This window comes from Nelumbo nucifera, chromosome 5 (genome assembly GCF_055504915.1).
Source record: "Nelumbo nucifera cultivar China Antique chromosome 5, China Antique-T2T, whole genome shotgun sequence".
Taxonomy (NCBI): domain Eukaryota; kingdom Viridiplantae; phylum Streptophyta; class Magnoliopsida; order Proteales; family Nelumbonaceae; genus Nelumbo; species Nelumbo nucifera.
This window is the reverse complement of record NC_142653.1, coordinates 82,654,056-82,675,083: the sequence shown is the minus strand read 5'-3', so window position 1 is coordinate 82,675,083 and position 21,028 is coordinate 82,654,056. Positions and strand designations below refer to the sequence as shown.

Here is a 21,028-nt window from a genome sequence, read left to right as displayed (position 1 = left end):
AAGCGGGCCCATGGCCAACCACGTGCACATGACGTGTTGACCACAAGCTTGATGGGTGGATTGAGATTTCGAACATGTGGATGATGTGTTTGTTCCAGAAAGAGGCCCCTCACCTATAAATTGGTAAGCCCCTATCCATTCTAAGACTCTAGATACTCCATATACTCTACCCTCGCTCACCTTGTCACACCTCATCTCATCCTGCATCTCACACAATCTTCGACGAGTTCATCAGTTCATTATTCTCTCTTATACACTTTGTTGACTTGACCATCAAAGTCTCTTTCCTCAGGATATTACCCTGGGATCTTTGATGTTTTGAGATTTATGGGTCCCTGGGGTCATTGATGTTCTTTTATGCTTACAGGTGTCCCCTAGTGCTGACATCAGCATGGAATTCCAATGCTGCCCATTGCCCTCCAGATGGGACATCATCACCAAGTATCATAGATTTTATAAAGAAATGGCAGAAACAACCCAATTTATGACACCTTTGAATTTGATTTCCAGATTTCTAAGGGTCTGTCCGGAATCGGAATCGGAACAGTCAATTCTGATTCCAACTGTTTAGTTGCTTATGGTTAATATGGTTCAAAGATACACGATTGGTTTTGAGAACTAGAGGTTGTTTCTTTTTTAGATTGTCCTCTGAATCATGAATTCATAAAAAAAAAAAATCCTTTGAATCATGAAATGCTCTTATGTACAAACTTCTTTTTTAAATAATTTTCTCAACTTCTTCAGCGCTAATCTTTTTATTGAGCCATTTGTAGTCCTCTTTCCATTTGTATTTCTGAAAGTTTGATTGCTTTAATAATTGACTAGTCAATTCAGTCAACCTTAATTGTGTCCCAGCATTCTGCTTTATCAAGAGCCATTTTTTCTGTTAAAAGATAATTAGTAAATTCTTAGGTTTCATGCAATGTCTTCTCTGGCCTTCTCCTTGGTTTTTTAGAGCCTATTAACTTTCTCTCATCTTATCCTCCATTGGTTGGTTCTAGAGTTTATGTACACATGTCTTCACCTTTAGAAATCAATGAAATGGTATTTTGATTTAAATTTTGCCTATTATTGCCATGATGGGCCATCAAATACCGGGTGAAAAACTTTTAATTACATTCATGGTTGTGATGTATTACTTTTGTTCTCATATTTGTTCACTTTTTTTTTTCCTTTAGTTCTGAAAATTTGATTTGTGCTTCTAAGAACAAGTTGATCTGATGGTTTAATATTAAATTTGCACGGTACAATGTAGAGTTGTGGGCAATTCAAGGAATACTTGTCTAAACATTCTTTTGTGCTTTGGCTTTATGTAACCTGTCTTTACTAAATTTTTGCAGGTTGTTAACATTAGTACTAAGTTTACTGTGTCATCATTTGTCAAACGAGTAGAAAAGCTCTCAGATAATCAAAGAAATGCAATAAAGAGGATGGGGTTCAGTCATCTGCTTGTTATGCCTAATCAAAACCTAAGCAAAACTCTTTTAGCGGAATTGATAGAAAGATGGAACTGTGAAAAGAAAGCTTTTGAACTTCCTCCTGGCGAGATAAAAGCCACATTAATGGATATTGCCTTAATTCTTGGAATACGTGTTACTGGTGAGCCTGTAGTTTTAACAGATGAACCTTTTTCAGAATTGGAGAAAGTGTATGGTTCTTCTTCACAGAATAGGCAGATCACTGTAGCATCACTTGAAAGGAGGTTACAGTCTCTCAGTATGGTGACTAATGAAGAGTTTATTAGGACTTTCATTTTATTTATTTTTGGAGCGCTTCTGTTTCCAAATGCTGATGGGACAATAGACTCTCGTTATCTTTATTTTCTCAAAGACCTAGACAAAGTGCCACACTTTGCATGGGGAGAAGCAGTCCTTAGGGATTTATATTTCTGGTTAGATAGAAGAAAAAGAGAAACTGTAGAATACATGGGAAGTTGCCTCATTTTTCTCCAGGTATATTTCTGCATCTGTAATTTCTGTTATAATGAATATATGTAATTACTAATTGATTTTTGTTCTGATTTTTCAACAGATATGGTCCTATGAACATATTGATATTGCACGACCTATCTTCCAAGGGTCAAAGCTATCCTTTCCACGTGCATGCCGATGGAAAAATTCCACATCTTATACAAGGCAATGGTTTACTACCAAGTTTGAAAACTTGAAGGAAAAGCAGGTATTTCATTACTTGCCAGTATATCTTTGTGCTTGTAGTTACATGATAAATCATTTTAGTTATTAGAAATTAATATTTGTCATGTAACTCTATTACCAATCAAAAGCATGTTAATTCTGTCTTCTTTTTTGGTAGATGGTAAAAGTATTTATTGGTATGGTAAGATAAAAGGGCAAGGCCCTCAAAATACAGTGAGCTTTGCATGGTTGGTGAGATAAAATAATGAATAACATGTAATTGATTCTATACCTTGAAGCAGGAATAAAAAAAGTATACTTCCCAATTTAGTCTGAAGTGATAGCAATTGTGCTCTTGGTAATCCTTCAAAATCAGTGCCCATCTCACCATTGATCTTTTAATTTGCCAAACAAGAGTACCTGTAGTAGAGGAACATGTTGCTTCTTTTTGGCATCTCTTTTTTTGGTAATCCTGTTTGGCGTCTCCAATGCCAATTATTAAGGCTCCGTTTGGTTTGTGGGATGGGGATGAGAAAAAGGGAATATTCCGAAAATATTCCTTTTTCTCTCATTTGTTTTGAAGGAAAGAGAGGGATGGGATGAGAAAAGTGTGGGATGTCAGATCCCAAAATCATGGATTTCGGGTCGCACCAAAACCGTGCGACCCCGGTGGAAAAATTTGGGAAAGCACTGTTACAACCGAAAGAACCACTGTTACTTGCCTTCTTCTTCACCAAGGAACCAGCAGCGACTGCGAGGGGCACTCCTGTTCTTCCTGTCTTCACCAGATCTGCGGCGAACCAGGCTACGGCAAAGAACCAGGCAACGGCGAATCAGGCAGCGGCGAACCAGGCAGCGGCGAAGCGAACCAGGCAGTGGCGAAGCGAACCAGGTAGTGGCGAAGAACCGGGCAACAGCGAAGCGAACCAGGCAACGGTGAACCAGGCTACGGCGAAGTACCAGGCAGAGGCGAAGTGAACCAGGCAGCGGCGAAGAACCAACAGTACTTTTCCGGCAGTGAATGCTTCCCTGTTCCCTGTTCCCTGTTCTTCCCGTCTTCCTCCCTCACCTTCTTCTTCTTCTTCCAGCGAAGAACCAACAACTTTTCCTTTATTTTCCTTTGTATAAAACCAAACACTGGAAACCCATCCCATCCCATCTTTTCCCATCCCACCCAAATCTTCCCACAAACCAAACGGAGCTTAAAGGATTCATGGTGCTGGAAACTATTAATTCATTTATTCCTATAGAAAAACTATTAATTCATTTATTGCATTATCCGATGAGCTGCCAAATGAAGACATGTTTTTCTTTTATATTGATCATGTTCCAATAGAAACTATAATCTGTTTTTGGAACTTAGATAATTTGGCAGCTTAAACCAACTGCAGAGGAGTCGAATATTGATTTTGTCAGAGAGTTATTAGAAGCGGAAAAAGACAATTTGGAGGCCCTCTCTACATCGAACCACTTATTAAGAAATGATGCAGTCAGTGATGTGGGTGTACTGCCTTTTTTGCTTAATTATATTAATTTTATATACTTTTGTATCCGTTTGAACAACACAATTTGTTCTGTTAGTGATAACTGAAAACTAAAGGAACAAAACTAAATGTTTTTTTTTGGTGAAAACAAAACTAAATGTTAGAGAAGCAGGTTATAAAATTGGAAGAGTCGGAAGATATAGTTGGAGAATTACTGGAGGCTCAAAAAGACAATTTAAACCTTCCAACATCACAACTCTCTCCTACGATTGCTTCAATCGAAAATGTAAGCTTCCCTTTTCTTATTTTTAGGGGACTGATTTGGACAATTCCTGGTTTTGATAACCTGGGCATGTTCTTAGACTAAGAAACCGCTATTTGTAGTGTCTTTTTTCTTTTCAGTAATACTTTTTGACTAATGAATAGGGGTATACTCCCTATATATATGAAAAAAAGGAATTTGCCCAAATCACTTCCCTTGTTTTTATACTTATTTTATTCACTTTAGAGCATATTTTATTTTGTTCATGCAGGAGGATAGCCTAAGAACAAGAAATCAGATATTAGAAAAGCAGAACTTGGAATTGAAAAAGGAGGTAGACTTCTTAAGAAAAGAAAATCAGAACTTAAGAAGTCAGCTCTCGTCCGTAGGTAATCTTGCAGACCGTCTAGAAAGAATATTATTTGATGGAGATGTGAACAAGGAGAAGGAAGAGACATCCACTAATTCTGTTCCATGAAAATTGAAAAGGGTAAAAGAAACTAACGTCCATGTTCAACATCGTTCCTATTACTTACTCTGTTGGGTTTACATTGGGCAAGGCTGTTGGTTTGTATATTAGTGACTGGATTTGGGATTTGGGAGGTGGGTTTGTACATCATGCTTATCTCCCATTTTAATGAAATTGTTTAATGATGAGGAAAAATAATAACAAATGAATTAATTAGATAGTTGGATCCTCTTCCTCTGGTGAATCAATTGTTAATCGTTAAGGTGTTGCCAAGGACACAAGACAGAGATTGGGGGGGTGGTTCGTGGAGCAAAATGATTGGTCGCACAGCTTCAGCTTGTAAAACAGCTGGAAAGTTTATTCTACTCATTCTTGGCATGTTAAGACACCTTTCCTGATGAAATACGTATTCTGACATCTTAAGATACCTTTCCTGGGGCTAATGATGGAAAGCAGGTTTACCTGGAAGTGATTTGCAATTTTGATCGATAAAACACTCAGTTTCAGGCACCCTAACGATAAGGGGGTGATGGTTTCAGCAGGCACCCGAACGATCAAGAGTGACGACTACCGTCCTCAAATGGAACCCAGAAATGCGCTATGATCCTCTCTTCTTTCCTTCATCCTCCCTCCACCTCCATAACTCCATTAGGGGTGTTCATTAGGGAAAGGCTATAATGAACACCTTAGGTCAAACTTCCATTAATTTGCTCAGTGTACATCTCATTATGAAGCATGCCACTTGAAAAGATGGGGGAATGGAATGGATGTCTCATTCATTCACTCGTTTGTTGAAATCCCCTCCTCCCTCCACAGGAGTAGTGCCTCTTTGTCTTCGGAGGCTTTAATTCATGGCCAACACACCACGTTGCAGAGGCTAGCACTAGTAGCCAAGGTTTAAAATATGGGTATGCTTGATATGCTGGTATGGGTGTATCGGGCGAATTGATACAGTTTTTCAGGTCTTCATTTTTTATTTTTTTGCTGCCAGTTCAGGGGGCTGATTTAGGTTTCCATCCCTTGAACTGGTCAGACCTCTGATACACCTACTGTAGGGGTATATCAGAAGGGTCCCGGAACGATACTTTGAACCTTACTAGAATCTTAAGATGAAAGGGCCTTTGTGTTCAAAAAATTAAAAGGAAAGGAATTTTTCTTTTAATCCAAAGGTTTCCCATGGAATTAAACTTTAAACAATTGGATGGGTGGTCCAGTGGAATTAATTAAGGTTTTATCATCCGTTTAACTTTACATTTTGGGCAATCTCTCAGTAGTCTCAAATGAGACCTATTCAAATTTTCAACTGTGGGTCATAATTCGGAATTGGAGGAAGTTGCAATATAATTAATTAGTTATTAAGGTAGACGGTACTTGGGAAATCCGATAAGCAAGTTAAATAATTACTTATGTAGTAAACCGACTGAAGATGCTACAGACTACGTATTCTGTCCGCACAATGTATGGTTTAATTGTTATTCTACTTATACCCCTTGAGCAGGAATTAATGAGATCTGGTTCTTTTGCGGGTCCCAAATCCCAATCCCATCTGTAGTGATTCGAGCTGTTGTGATGATTTTGTCTGACATGCCCTTCTATCTAATTAAAATGAAGGAAAAAGAAAAAGCATGGGCAAGCGAAGTGATGAACTTTATTAATACATGATCAGTTGATCACCATTTCATCTCATAGATATATAATATCACTTACAGCTTCATGTTTATTCAACGTAACCGACGGACAGTATGCTGCAAAGGAGCAAGCTTTATATAATAAAACTATCAAGGAGGCCGTTATTACTTGTAATTTTATTGATATTCTGTCCTCGCTCCATTCATCCATCATCAGTTCACCCTGTAAAAAAATTAATAAAATATCAGGCCAAACAAATCAAGGAGAGAGAGAGAGAATGAGCAGGTACGTAGCATACTTGGAACAGTCCATATGAGTGCTTATTTCGAAAGAAAGATGGAGTCCGCATTTAGTGGGAAGCGATTTGACGAGATCATCATGGAGGCCAGAGACACTGGCCATAGTGTCGACAATGCATTTGCAGGTTTGCTGACGATCGGTTTTGGTGGTGGCCATGGAGTTGACATGGTCGACTCCGTCGCAGCATTCCTTGGGTAGGCTCCCATCTCCCCTAAGATATTTGAGGCATGGTGCTATTGAATTGATCATTTCGTCGCAATTAATGGTGGCCATCGTCCTACGGGGTACGGCGTCTACCATCAACCAAGATGCCGCCAATATGCTTATTACCACTACCGCAACCTTTCTGCTAACCCCATAACCACCTGCCATGTCGATTTTCTTTAATTCCTTCCTCTAAACTCTTCTCACTCCTTTTGCTCTTACCCTTCTTCTGCTTCTCTTTGTAATGATAGATATCCTCTGGCGCCCTTCCTAAGCTTGTTTATATAGAGAAGAGAAGGAGAGAGAGAAGATGTGGAGATGGAACGGTTTCTGAGTTTTCAGTGTCGTTTAATCAATTAAGGCCGGGCCAAACATACCATGTGATGACTGATGACCACGAGCGCGAATGCATGTGAATCGTTATCAAGATTCAAGAGGGAGAAGACGCTTTAATTAGTTCATCTCATGTCATGCACCAACCAATATTGGATCGATTCCATCGGGTACGCACAGAAAGTTACTTTCGACGAAGCCCAGATGCTCTCTCTACTCTCTACTCTAATATAATTCTTCCTTCAGTCCTCTCTCTCTCACACACACACCTCATCTTACTAGGTTTGGTTGTGTACGTGCATTACCTACTCGAAAGTAATTAACAAATAGAGAAACCAGCTGAACTCTTTTTTCTTCTGAATCCATACAAGTACCAAGTAGAAGAAAGGACGGACGGACCAGGATTGATCCAGATCCAGATGGATCGAAATATAAGGATGTTCGTTTGTGCGTGTGTAATGTTCAAAATATTGTAAAAGCAACAGTGAGGCTAGATTTCTAATTCTGCTAAACCTAGGACGTAGCTTTCGCATTTCGGAAAGGAAAATGAGAGCATCAGTACTATTCGTGAATGGTGCCACATCACACATTTTTATCATGTTTAGAATTCTTGGAAACGTAAGTGACGTAACACAGAAAGTCAGAAATCGAAGGAGCATTGCCTCTATTTTAAATAAAAGATTTTCTTAAAACCCTTAAAACACAGGACACAGGTGTATCTGCCTTGAAAATATATACGATACCATAAATTTATATATTCATCAAAATAGGAAGAAGTTTTGGGCTTTCTCCCGCTGCATCCAAATGAACCCCGGATTTCAAACTTTTTGCTATGGTTATCTGTTCTCTTTATAACTCCATGTGGCCCTGTCTTGAGGGAGCCATGCTTGTCAATTTGATCTCTATTGGAGGTAGATATGATGCGCCGTGTGCTGAGGATTTTTCCAACTGTTATGGTTGCAATTTAGGTTGGCCCAAGTTACAATTTTACACTATTGCATCGTTTGCAAAATCGGACCGGACCGGACGGTCGGACTGGAAAAACCGGGAACCGGTCAGTTTTCTCCAAAAATCGGATTTCCTCCCAAAACTGTTTATTTTGGTCAGCGAACCGCTGATCCGGGCAATTAACCATTCGAACGATTTTGACTGTTTTTTACTTTTTTGAAATTTTTTATTATTTTGTCATAACGAGCCAAACGTTTGGTTTGAACGATCAGGCCGTTCGACCTGGTAACCGGACCCTTGACCAGTTCGATCACCTGATCGGTTTTAAAAACCATACTACTTTGAGCTCAGGTTTTTGGGCCGGATCCACAAAAGTCCAATATGAGCCGGTCCAAGTTGCACCCTCCACTGATTGTATTTCTCGTGCTTGTGATCTGAGCATTTTATGAATAAAACCTGTCTATTGACTTCAAAGAAAAGAAAAAAAACGTATAAACCTCCCTTTAGGCCCAAAGTTTACAGGTGTGCATATTCAGAGAACATTTACACTTCAAACATGTAGCCCAGCAGATCCTATGGATAGAACTGCCAAAGGATTTTGAAGTCCAAAATCCGATCCAACATTCGAACCGATTATCTTACATCCGATGACCTCTTTATATAAGGATCATATTTGGATTTTACAATTTAAATTCAACTAATAATCAGACCGAATGCACATTTAATTCCATCAGAATTCAATTATATTATAATATATAAAATATAAAATTTAATTATATATATTATACTACATATTAATTTCATATTTCATATTTAATATTTATATTAATTTATTATATTTTTTAAAAATAATTATTTTTATTTAAAAAACGAAACAGACTTAAATATGAGTCCAATATGAGATCTTCAAATCTCACCAGATTATGGAACAAATTCAGGTATCTAGGGGTGCTCACGATTCGGTTAATCAAACCGTGGAGCTTTTTTTTGGAACCGAACTGAACCGGTAAGCAAAACTGAACTAAAGCCAGTTGATTAATCGGTTGACCGGTTCGATTAATCGTTAGTTTGGTTCATTGATTTTTCAGTTTTTTTAATTTTTACAATATATATTATAAAAATATAATAAAAATCATAAATATATATATATATATATATAAACTATTATATTTTAAATAATAAATAATATATCATATATTATAAATATAAATACATTTATATATATAATGCATATTTATTAACTTATAATATATAAAAATATAAAATATATAGAAATATATATATGCCGGTCGACTTGGTTAACCACTGATTTTCTATATTAGTTAACCGAAACCAAACCGATACCTTTGGTTTTTTAAAAACACTAAATTGAAACTGAACCGACTAGTTCAATTAACCGATTTTTCAATTTGGTTTCGATCGATTCGGTTTTTCGAATTTTTTGCTCACCCCTACAGGTATTAGTTTCCATTGGAAAGATGGGACTCGGATGTTGTTAAATCCGATCCATTTGCAACTCCTAGCCATGTATGATCGGGTCAGCCACTGGATCCATCCATGTTGAAACAACAAGTGCATCCTTGATCCGGTCAATGAACGTTTTTCCTATGCAAATACAACGTTAATGGTGTAGCACTGTGACAAGCATTTAATTTTGTTATTTGGTTTTGAATCAAACATTGTTACCCAATAACCGCTAAGTCAGCTGGGTGCCGGGACAAGCAATGCAAGCTTTTGGCAAACATCGTCAGGCCCAACCCGGGCAAATAAATCTTGGTTTGTTGTAGGGGTTCAGTTTGGGCCGGCCTATCACAAGCCCGGATTGATATATCTCACAATTTTACATGTGATGAACTTAGATTTTTGGATTTTGGTTGGGATTATGCAAAGTTCCGGAATTTAGGCTCTGTTTGACAATTCTTTTTGAAAGATCTAGTGGGCTTTTAAAAGCTCGATAGACTAAAAACCGTCTTTTTTTGTTTGGATAATGAAAGCCCATTAAACCAAAAGATAAGACCCCTAAAAGACCGTAAAAGTCCAAAATGGTCTTTATTTGAAAAGCTACAACTGAAGCTTTTGGTCTATTAGGGCTTTTCACTTACATCTAGCAAAAATTCGAACTCAACGAAACATCCTTCATTCTCCGAACTTTGCCCCAAGCGACTGAGAAGCATCGACGCAGGTAGTTCCCCTTTTAATTCCTTCAATCTTCTATTTTTTTCATCGTTCCATGAATTTCCCCTTCTTCTTCTTCTTCCATCAAGTACTAATAGACATCTTTTCTTGTAGGAGGCTAATTACTAGCTGTTCTTCACCGTGTTCAGGTATAATCAACTGCCATTGCTCTTATTATTATTTTTTTTCGGATTCCATTGACACATTAGGCTCCAGGTTAGGGCTTAACATTTGTTAGTGTTCTATCATCAACATTTTTTGATGTCTATTTACATTTCAAATTTCTGCGATCGAAATCATATATACATCTCAAAAAAGAAAAAAAAAAGAAAAAGATAAAATAAAAATAGTTGGCATAGCAAATGATTCAGTCATTTTAGAAACACTCGTTTGATGCGGTTTGGTGAACTATTTGTTAGAATAACGTAACCTATTCCAGCTGCGCCTGTTATTGGATCGTATGAGCCATCAACATATATGTAGGCTTCAGGATTTTTCTGGGGGGTGTTTGGTGAACTATTTGTTTATTGCTTGTGGTTGTCCATAGGGTCCAGCTTTCTCCACCAGTTGCAGGGGGATCCAACACGCTTTGTTGGTGGATTTTTGCATTGCACATGTCCCATATGCGTCTAAACAGAATGAAGAATTTTGAAATATAAACCTGTTTGATGTTAGGTGACTTGCTCTGCACGTTAATGTTAAAATTGTAATTTAAGGTGGTCGTGGAGAGTTAAGGAATTGATTTCCATTAATCTTACTCAGACTCCAAGAAATGGACCTTTTAGGGAGGTTATAGTTAGTATTGATGATACTGTAGTTGGGGTTGTCTGGCCTTCTACTGTATATACACTGGAGGGATCAATCCTCTGCTATGGAGACCCATCTCTGGAATTGATTCTTTTGATCTCTCTTCATATGATATTGATATTATTCCATTCATAGGAAAAGTTTTGGATGGAAGGCAGCACCAGTTGGGGTTTAGTGTAACAAATGCTCTTAGTGTGTGGTACATAGATGCAAATTTGCACGTAAGGTTGGATAAACAAAGTGCTAGAACTAAAGGAAAGTTGATTAAATATGATGTCCATCCTCTAGTGATCACCTTAGTTTCGGACTTCAATGGCTCAAATGGAGATTTTCTTACTACAACAAGTAGGTCTTTTCTTTTGGCTGGATGGGTGGAGTCTTCTCATGGAAACATCACAACCCAATCACATCAATGCTTTGCTTATAGGAACACAATGAAGTTTCGGAACAATGGGAATGAGCAGATTGCGAATCAAACAATAGATGCCAATTCCAATGTTTATTCTAGGCTCCCTTCTCATTTAGATTTTATTGATTTATCTAGAAGGTTTCCCCTTTATTTGTACACTAACTTTTTGGTGCTACTTCTCAATGAGGAGAATGGAATTGCAAGAGTTTCTGCACATACAAATGTCAGTCCATGCGTGTGTCGTCATTTACATTTATATGGAATATAAGGCTACGTTTGATTGTAGTCTAAACTTCATTCACCATGGTCTAGATTCATGGAAGCGTAAAAGGGATGAGTGTAAATTTTGGTTTACTTTTGCTTCATGTAGGCTTCCCTATCATTTCCTGCCCTTTCTTTCAAACTAAACACAGCCTATGAAAGAGAATGGAGATAGGAGCTGGGTTATCTGTTTAGAGTAAGTAGGATGCAAGATGATCTCCACTTTATATGAGAAGTAGAGAAAGAACTGAGGTAGCGGGAAGTTGGTGCAAATTTTGCATCAGTTTTTGGGATGTAAAATTTACACTCATTGAATGTAAAAAAGACAGTATAAATTTTGTATCAAGTAAAATGAAAATCATAATTACAAACAAACAAAAACAAAACTGAACCAAGTACGAATTTTGCTCTGAAGATTTGCACTGCAACAAAAAAAAGGACAAAACAAAGGGTTTGTTTGGAAATTGCTATCATAAAAAAAAATGAATACTAAGATAAAGTTCAGTATTTAAGGTATTGGGTTTAAGTTTGTATAATTTTTTCAATTCTGTAAGATTTGGGCTCGTAAATTCAACTTGGTTAGCTATAGTTGAACATTAGGAGATGGAGTACAGTGGAAAGGTAGATAAAGCGAGAAGATCATAGCATGCATGAACTGAACTAAGGTTAATGGGCCTTGAAAACTCTAACGGAAGTGACCGGTGAGCTAAAAAGTAGGGTGCTCAATCTCTATGAAATTGTTCCGATTATAGTTCTCAAAAAGGTGGACTTATTCCCTTGAGGGTTGGAGTAAAGTAGTTGGTGGGAAGCTCAAATATCATACTATTGACCAAGACAAGTTTTTCACAAGACAAGACAAGCTCAAATTTCACTCGGAGGAATTTACTTGCATCAGATTTACATGATCAAGAGAAGCAAGTTTAGATCTATCAACCTGGTTGATTATTGGTTGCTCCATTTGAAATGCTATAGTGAAGCTTTGCCAATCAAAATAAATGTTACAGTTGAGATTTTGTACATCTTTATTACTATTTTCTAGTTACTTTTCAAGGATATCTAAGTTTATATTTAGTATTGATTTCAGACTAGATTGAAAGATACCTACTTTCCTCTTGTATTGGGGTCTCTTCCCCTTCCTCTCTTTTTAAATAGACTAGATTGAAAGATACCTACAAAAAAAAGTCAATGTCACTTTTCTTAATTAAATAACTGCCCAAAATATTGAACTCCCACTGAAGATGTTGTGAGGAGTGAAATCTAAGACTGCATTTTTTTGCAGAATGGCCACTCTCAGACCTGAACCTATGTTCTAAACTTCTAAGGTTTGTAACCCTTAGGTTTTACCCTTGCACCAGAAATGGTCCATGGTTCTAGATTGTTGTCTACATATGAAGGGGACAAATACAGACACATAACTGCTGATATGTTTTGGGCTTCTACGGTAAGACAAGATGTGTAGTTGTCTTTTGATAAATTCCAGGCTTGTGTTAAATAACTATTTTACAAGAAAGATAGAGGCCTTCATCATGGGATAATACTGTTTTCAAAGAACCATATACTGAACCTTTCCTCCTATGTTGTTACATTGTTGGATGCATATTATGTGTGTAGACAAGAACTCTTACCATTATTTACCTTGTGGTTCAAGGAGCTTATGAACTTGGGAATTCTGGATATAGTGAAAAAACTATTTGCTACTTAGGTGGGTGTCGAATCCAACCAAAGATAAAAAGTCTTGCTCGAGTGAATAATTTGTATATAGTGATGAGCAAGGTCATCTCCACAGGGATTGGGTGGATTTATTTCCAAGTATGCGAAGTAGGGGGTTGTAAAGATAAGGAAAATGAGATGAAATAAAAGAAAACAATAAAAAGCAAGGATCAAATCGATGGGAGATAGCTTCTGGTTGAAGGGACAAGTTCAACTTTGATTCTTATCATTGATCCTCGATGCAAGGATGAATTCATAGGATATGAATAAATTGGTTATAGCCATTAATAAGCTCTAATAGCCAGCCTCTACTCGTATTATTCGACAACCAAAACAAGCTCTTTGATTGCTTCTCTTATTAATAAACAGTCCTAAACAAGCTCTTAGGATTTAATCTATTAATAGCATTAAGAGGGGAGAGATCCAATTCTGGTCAACGATCTCACAAGCTCAGACCGTTTAAACCAGATCATATATTTTCCTAACATAGATCAAAAACTTTTTTGCAATCAATTTATGTTAGTTGCCACCATGATTAAACCTACCAATCATATACAAAACTGGAGGTTCAATCGGCCATAGATTATTCTCATTGAATGAGCAAGGGCGCCTTCTTGCTTAATCAATAAAAATAATCTTCACAGTTAATCGCAGAAAACATATGAATACCCATAAACAATGAACTGAAATAAAAATCAATTAGATTTCACAATGTTTATAGAATCAAAGCTTCCCTAACCCTTCAACCAGAAATTAAAACCTTACAGACACTTCATGATGAAATCGCAGCTTCCAGATGAGAGGGGGTGAACTCTGCTTCTTCCTTCTTTGTTGCTGATTGCTCTTCTTGAAGGCTGAAGCTCTCTTGGAGGATTTGATGATGCCCTTGGGTGCTAGTCCACCCCCTTTATATAGACTTAGGAGGGAGTTGTCTCCTGCTCCTCTAAGGAGTTTTTTCTCCATTGGGAGTTCAGTTTTCTAATAGATAATGCCTAGATTAGATCTAATCTACTCTTATCTCTTAACTAGTAATCTTAATCTCTTTTATCCTTCTAGAAATACAATAGAAAATTGAATCTGATAGGACTATTTGATGTTTCTTATTCTTGCATTCGTATTGGGCTTCCTCAACGAATTGGGCCGCTGCAAGGCTTCTCTGCGAATTGGCTTCTGCTGCAAATTGGGCTTCTCTACAAATTGACTTAGACTTCGGGCTCGATTTTGACCTCGATTCAGTCCGAATCTATCAAAACTCAAAACATGAAAGTTGTAGAGTTTTTCCTTATATTTCCAATGCATCTTGAATCATCTCAATCGAAGCCCGTATGAGAGAGTTATGCCCAAATTATCACACGGTGCCGAAACTGTGCAAAATTATCCGATTAGCTTGTTTTTCACCTAATGCCTTCTTTCGTGCCCTAAATCGAAATACAAGAATAGTGAGTCCAATTAGACACTAAATAACTATAAAAGACTGAATATTAAAGAGTAAAAATATTATAAATTTTATTCTCATCAAATCAAGTTATTTTCTCATAGGTTCCTTTTTCATTTGATACATATATCAAATTTAAAATATTGCATTACAAAATACAATGCACGAGTTGTAATGTTTTTGCTTGTTAGTACATAATAGTAAAAAAGTAAAAGACACACGTCAAAGTAAAAGGCAAGGGACCTCAAAATGAATAAAATGCTATTGCTAGTTATCTTTGATCATTGCAAGACTGAAAATTCATGCTCCTCATTAAAGGCTGTTTCCCCTTTAAAATTTTATTTTATTGATTTCCTTTTGTTGACCTTTAACTTCTAGTTATTAACTAGTTATTATTTTTCTTATTCTAGTCATTATCTAGTTATTAAGTATTTCTAAAATCTTTTTAAATAGTTTTTTTCCGTATGATCTTTTATATAGGTGAATACATAAGTGGAGCCCGTAAATGATGACTGCATATGTCAATGTGTAAATATGTTATCTTGTATAGGGAAATGCATGAATGAGACCCATTTTAATATTTTATGTAAGTAAATGTGTAAGTGGAAACCACAAGTAATATTTGTATGTTTGAATGTATTATTGGTAAGGTTCAAAATTTTGCAATGTATCGAACCGTATCGGTCAATACGTATCGTTTTGGTATAAGTCTGATACACGGAACACAGAAATTATCTATAGCGTTCCTTTTTGTATGTATTGGTTTGTATCGGGCTCTGTATCAGATTGTTTCGGGTCTGTATTGGTTGATACGGTTTCAAAACAGTCTGATACAGCTTGATACAAGTCCCCTTCTCTTGTTAGATAGTTGTATGCCCTTAGCTTTAATAAGAATTATGTACATTATGAATTTATTGTAAATGAATAAAGTATATATTTGATTCATGTTCCTGTTGTGTGTTTTTGTGTAATACCCTTAAACTGGACACTTAATGAGATTTGTGTTTAGAATATTCACAATCATTGGGTAAGTCTGGCGAGATTTATCCTACCAAGGCTGACACTGGTGTGCGGCCAACTGTTGGGGTGGCTTGTCTCAGCTACCAAGGTGAGACCCGAAGCACATGCAGTGTAGGATTAATAGAACCTTTGAACCGGACCAGATTTCCAATATTGCCCTGGACCTTGGAGATAGATGGGCAAAACTGGAAAGTTACACTTAACCCCTAGACTCGATTATGATACTACACTAAATGTCAGATTGGGCTGTCTTTGATGTACCAATCAGTGATATCCTTAGTGGGGGTCAAAACCTAGCCATGTTGGGACAGTTCGAGAATTCATCTGAGTGGGTGATCATAGTGACAGGATCAGTCCCTTTGTCGGACAAAGGTAATGATCGGGGATGCACTCTCTTTGATGAAAACCAAGACTGCCTACAGCCGATTTCAATTGTTGAGATTTTGTTTTACAAAATATATTTATATATATGGTTTCGAAAAGATTTGCAAAATGTTTAAATTCCCGGAATCCATGTAAGTAAAGAGTGCAACACTGTTCCTTGCAGTCGAAGGAGAAGTCCTTTCTTGTCGGGCAGTGTTTGATTATTATGGGCTGAGAGGTTAAGTGTAACACCATTGAGGATAATACCTGATTGGCTAATCTTGCATTTGCCCACAGTCCTTGCGTGTTACAAGGTGGCTTGGCCCAGTGACCACTTAGGGTAAGTGTTGGGCCCATAGAGCCCATAAGATGGGTTTTTCAGGGGGTGCACTGTCCATAACAATGTATTCGGCCAGGTCTTGTAACAAAGGCTGGACTGAGCCTATGTGGCTGATGTATAGATTAATGTTTGGGTCCCTCGCCATACAATGAAGTCCAACTGGACAACAGTTTAAAAGGCTAAGTGAGTACATAATCTTAAATGGGCCTTAAGCCCATTTCGAACTGGGTTGATTTGATCAGTCAAATAAAATGGGCGAATTCTGATATGGATCAGCTGATAGGATTAGGCTTAGACCCTATCCACTTAGAGAGTCCAAGATTTAAATGAAATTTAGATTTGGAAGCCTCCTAATTAGATTAGAAGATGGCTGATCTGATTTGCAGATAAGATAAGGGTTATCCTTTATCACTTAAAGGGATTTTTAATCCAAATATGATTTGGATTAGTAACTCCTAATGAGATTAGGAGCTGATCCTTTTAAGATTATGAAAGGAGAAAGGGGCGACAACTGTTAATTTTTTTTGATGTTCAATTCTCTTCAGAGCTGAAAATCACAAGAAGAGAGATTTCTGCACCCTGCGAATTCTCTCTTGCCGCCTCCTTCCTGCCGCCGCCATCACCTTCAGTTCGATTTCCAGTTCTTGGGAGAAATCAAGATCTGATCTTGATTCCAATTTTTTGGGAAGAGATTGGTTGGAGCTGTACTCACAAGCCATCAAGTTGATTCTTGCGAATGGTCAAGTTCTTTTGGAAGAACATTGTTGATTCTGCTCCATCCTGCATTGCGCCATCTTCAGTGTTGCATATTTTGGATTATTCCTTGGGCGTGAACACCTCCATTGGGAGATACTGTTTCTCCGTATCAGATACATCTTCCCTCCTATTCCTTTTGGTTCAGATCTGGTTTGGTTCATAGTTCAAGATTGATCATTGAAAATATGTTTTATAAAATAGGGAATTCGATTCCTTGCAAAGATGGGAGAAATTTTTTTTTTGAAATTCGCCCAGTCCATTCCGCAAGACTTGGGCGTCCATGTGATGGATATTCCATCCCTTCATCTCTCTTATTAACTTCATTAAATTATATTTAGGGCCGAATTATCTCTCATTAATTTTATATTTACTCCTATAGTTAAGTGCAATTCTCTCTCATTAATTAGTTAATTACTCCTATAATTAATGCATAATTTTTAATTTGAATTTTAATTTTAGCGCCTAATTGGAATTCTCTTTTTATTAATTTCGTTAATTAATAACCCTCTTTCTCATTAAATTCATTTTTTTTAGTATAAAACTACAAACTTAGTAATAACAAGATTCGAACCTTGGACATTAGGCTTTAACAACTAGAGGTTCACCACTAAGACACGCCTATTTGCTTGTTATAGGTTTATGTATTTTTATTTTTAATTAAATTTTCTCTTTTTCTTAGTGAGTGCTTATCAATAAATGTTAGAATTAATTTTTAAAATTTATGTATTAATAAGTATAAGGATAAATTATATTGATTGTTTTAAAACTAATATATATCAATATACATTTTAGTTTTTTTTTTGTTTTTTCACGTTTTAGTTATTCCATCATTTGTGAATAGTTACTAAGTGTGTCCCGATATCTTGAATTTTATATAGACCATTAAATTATAGTTTTTTTTTTTTTTACTTTTAAATAACTTATTTATAATCTTATAAAATTTGTAACTATCGTTATTAATATATTTTTAGGATTTATTTGAGTTTTTAGCATATTTATACGTATCTTGATTTTTCGTTCGTATCTATACATATCCAAAGTGTATCCCGATACGTCTCTTAAAATTATCTTTCCGATACACTTTATGTTTCCGATACTTTAAACCTTGGTTACTAGGTCCCACACATGAACATTTAACATGTATGTAAGAGGAATTGATAAGTATGTTTGCCAAATGGTCTTTCGATCTTTCTAGCTTTTGAAAGATCTTTAAAAGAAATTGCAACCAAACAGTCTTTGGTCTTTGAAAATCTACTTGTGGAAGATCGTCAGTTTTTTGAGGTCTTGAGCTTTTGGAAGATCTTTTTAAAAAGACTTGCCAAACGCCTCCTTAGTTTTTTGAATGGGCTTAAGCCTAATTCTTAGGTAGTCTGGGCCTGAGATAGTTCAGACATGACCTTAGGCCAGGCTTTAGGCCCAAGTTGAACTAAAATCCAACTCAGTCCGCCCGACTTGCCCCTACTTGTTTAACGTTAGGGTTTTATGTCAAGTTGCCATTGGTCTCGGGTTGGGGTTTGTGACTATTGAAAATTTAACAATTTCCCCACCCAAGTTACACCCTAGTTTAAACCGTTGAATTAACGAAAGACAAGGTTTCTTATTCATTGGATAAAATCACATCCTTTATACCCTTGATACAGAAAATTTTATAAATAAATATTCAATTCTTTTTCTTTGATATATTTTTCATTTTTCATTGAGGAAGGTAACCAATTACTCTTCCTTTATTTTTGTAAGAAAAAGAATGATTAAAAGGTTCACTAACTAATCGTGAATGCCGACTAGCTTGCGCATTGACAAATGAAATGATGTCAAACAGATTTCTGTGTAATGAAACAATTCCGACTAAAAGAACTCATTATTTAAAAGCGCATAAAGCTTCATTAAGTGATTTTGATATAGTATTCTGGTATGGTTAAAAATTGTTTAGAAATTTTTGTGCAATTAAAGTTTTGATGATCTGAAATGGTATATCCTCCAAACAACCAACTTATCGATGATTCCGAATGGACTAATTTATTGCTGGTTTGTAATATAGGTAAAAGATAAAAAGGACATAAAAAGCAAAAAAAAAAAAGAAAAACAAAAGAATTAATGGAATTAGCCATTTAGGAGACGGAACATTTTCTCCTTATAACAACAATACCATGACTTGTAATCAAAGGTTTTAACCAGTGGTAGGGTTAGGAATTTTCTTTTGGGGGGCCAAGTTGAATAAGAAAATGGGATATAGAGTAGATGAGGTGGGGTTTGGAGGGAAATGGGGTAGAAAGGATTGTTCTTGGTCGACATAAACAAGAAATACAAGTTCCCTGCATTGTTGAGAATTGTTTTTTGTTATAGGTCCATCATGGCTGCAAACGTGCTGATTCGTTTGAAGCTATGAGCTTTAATTCGTCTGTTCCTCAGAACATGATAATTACGGTGGCCATGAATTCTATTCCTAACACATCACCTTATCTCACGATCAAGTTGAATGAAGAAAATTTTATATTATGAAGAGCTCAACTTTTACAGTTTTACCAGTGCTTAGAGCATACAAGTTAATGAGTTTGATTGATGGATCAACCAAGGCACCATCAGAGGAGATCCTGGACCCGAATGATAGAAGTAAGAAAATTCTTAACCCAAATTATTCTTCTTGGGTACAAATGAACCAATTTGTTTTGACTTGGCTTGTTGCATCTCTAATAGAGGGCGTATTGGCCTGAGTTGTTGGACTTTCTACTACAGCCGAAGTCTGGAGTGCCCTAGAGATATCATTTTCTTCTCATTCATGATCTAGGGTGCTATAACTTAGGCGTCAACTTCAAAATCTCAAGAAAGGCAACTTGTCTATAATTAATTATATTAAAAAAGCAAAAACTATTGCAGACAATATGTCTGTTGTTTTTGAACCAGTAGCAAAAGAGGATTTTATTTTGTATGTTTTATCTGGACTAGGAAGTGAATATGAATCTCTCATTACTGCTATTACTAATAGAGCTGATGTTGATAAGTTAGGAATTAATGGTATTCTTAGTTTACTTCTTAGTCATGAATCATGGCTTACTCAATATAATGTCTCTAGTGAAACTCCTAATGCTAATATTGCTGCAAATAATAGCAATAATCATAGTAAGAGCATTAACCTCAATTTCAAAACTACAAAGGGAACTATGGTCGTGGCAAAGGCAGGGGCGTGGCAATCAGCTTGGATGAGGACAAGGACGAGGCAAAGGTAATCCAATTGTTTGCTAGTTATGTAATAAATCCGGACATGAAACATTTAAGTGCTACAAATGGTATGATCTTTCATACTAAGGAGAAAACAACAATAATTCTCTAAACCCTATTGTTGCATTTCATAGTAGTATGCCTTCCTACAATGGTTCAACTGGTAATTTCGATCCCACCTGGTACCTTGATAATGGAGCAACTAACCACATGACTCTAGATGTTGACAACTTACAGAATAAGTTTGAATTTTTGGGTATGGTTTAAGTGAAAATTGGTAATGGAGAAGGTTTTGCAATTAAGAGTATTGGTTCTTCTTCTCTAAATCGTGATCAACAACAATTTAAATTGAAAAATGTTTATCATGTTCTTGCTTTGACAAATAAATTTGATTTATATTAGTAAATTTACAAGATATAATGATTTGGTGTTTGAATTTCACTCATTTCTTTTTACTGAAGGATCATATGGGGATAACTTTAATCAGAGGACCTAATAGAGATGGACTCTATCAGTTTCCAGGCACTAATGGTGATAGAGAGAATTTAGCCGAAGTTTTTGTTGGAGAAAGAGATTCTCTTCAGAATTGGCATCATCGACTTGGACATGATTCTTTAAAAATTGTTAAATTAATAATTTCTAAATTTGATTTGCCCTATTTTGGGAATGTCAGTGACAATTTTGTTTGCGAGGCTTGTCAATTAGGCAAAGCCTATCGTTTAAGTTTGTTTGTTTCTTCTAGTAGTGTTTCACAACCTTTGGAATTCGTTTA

The 21,028-nt window shown here is 36.4% G+C and overlaps 1 long non-coding RNA gene across 4 annotated transcripts; it reads left to right on the top strand.

Moving 5' to 3' along the window:
- Window positions 1-9,796: 9,796 nt before the first annotated feature.
- On the top strand, window positions 9,797-21,028 carry LOC104593775 (uncharacterized). 4 transcript variants are annotated; one of them, XR_016075875.1, is made up of 4 exons: window positions 9,797-9,946; window positions 10,054-10,088; window positions 15,042-20,260; window positions 20,718-21,028. It is a non-coding gene; the product is annotated as an uncharacterized LOC104593775 (long non-coding RNA). The 4 variants fall into 4 exon arrangements; XR_016075876.1 differs by having other exon boundaries at window positions 12,696-20,260; XR_016075874.1 differs by having other exon boundaries at window positions 12,006-20,260.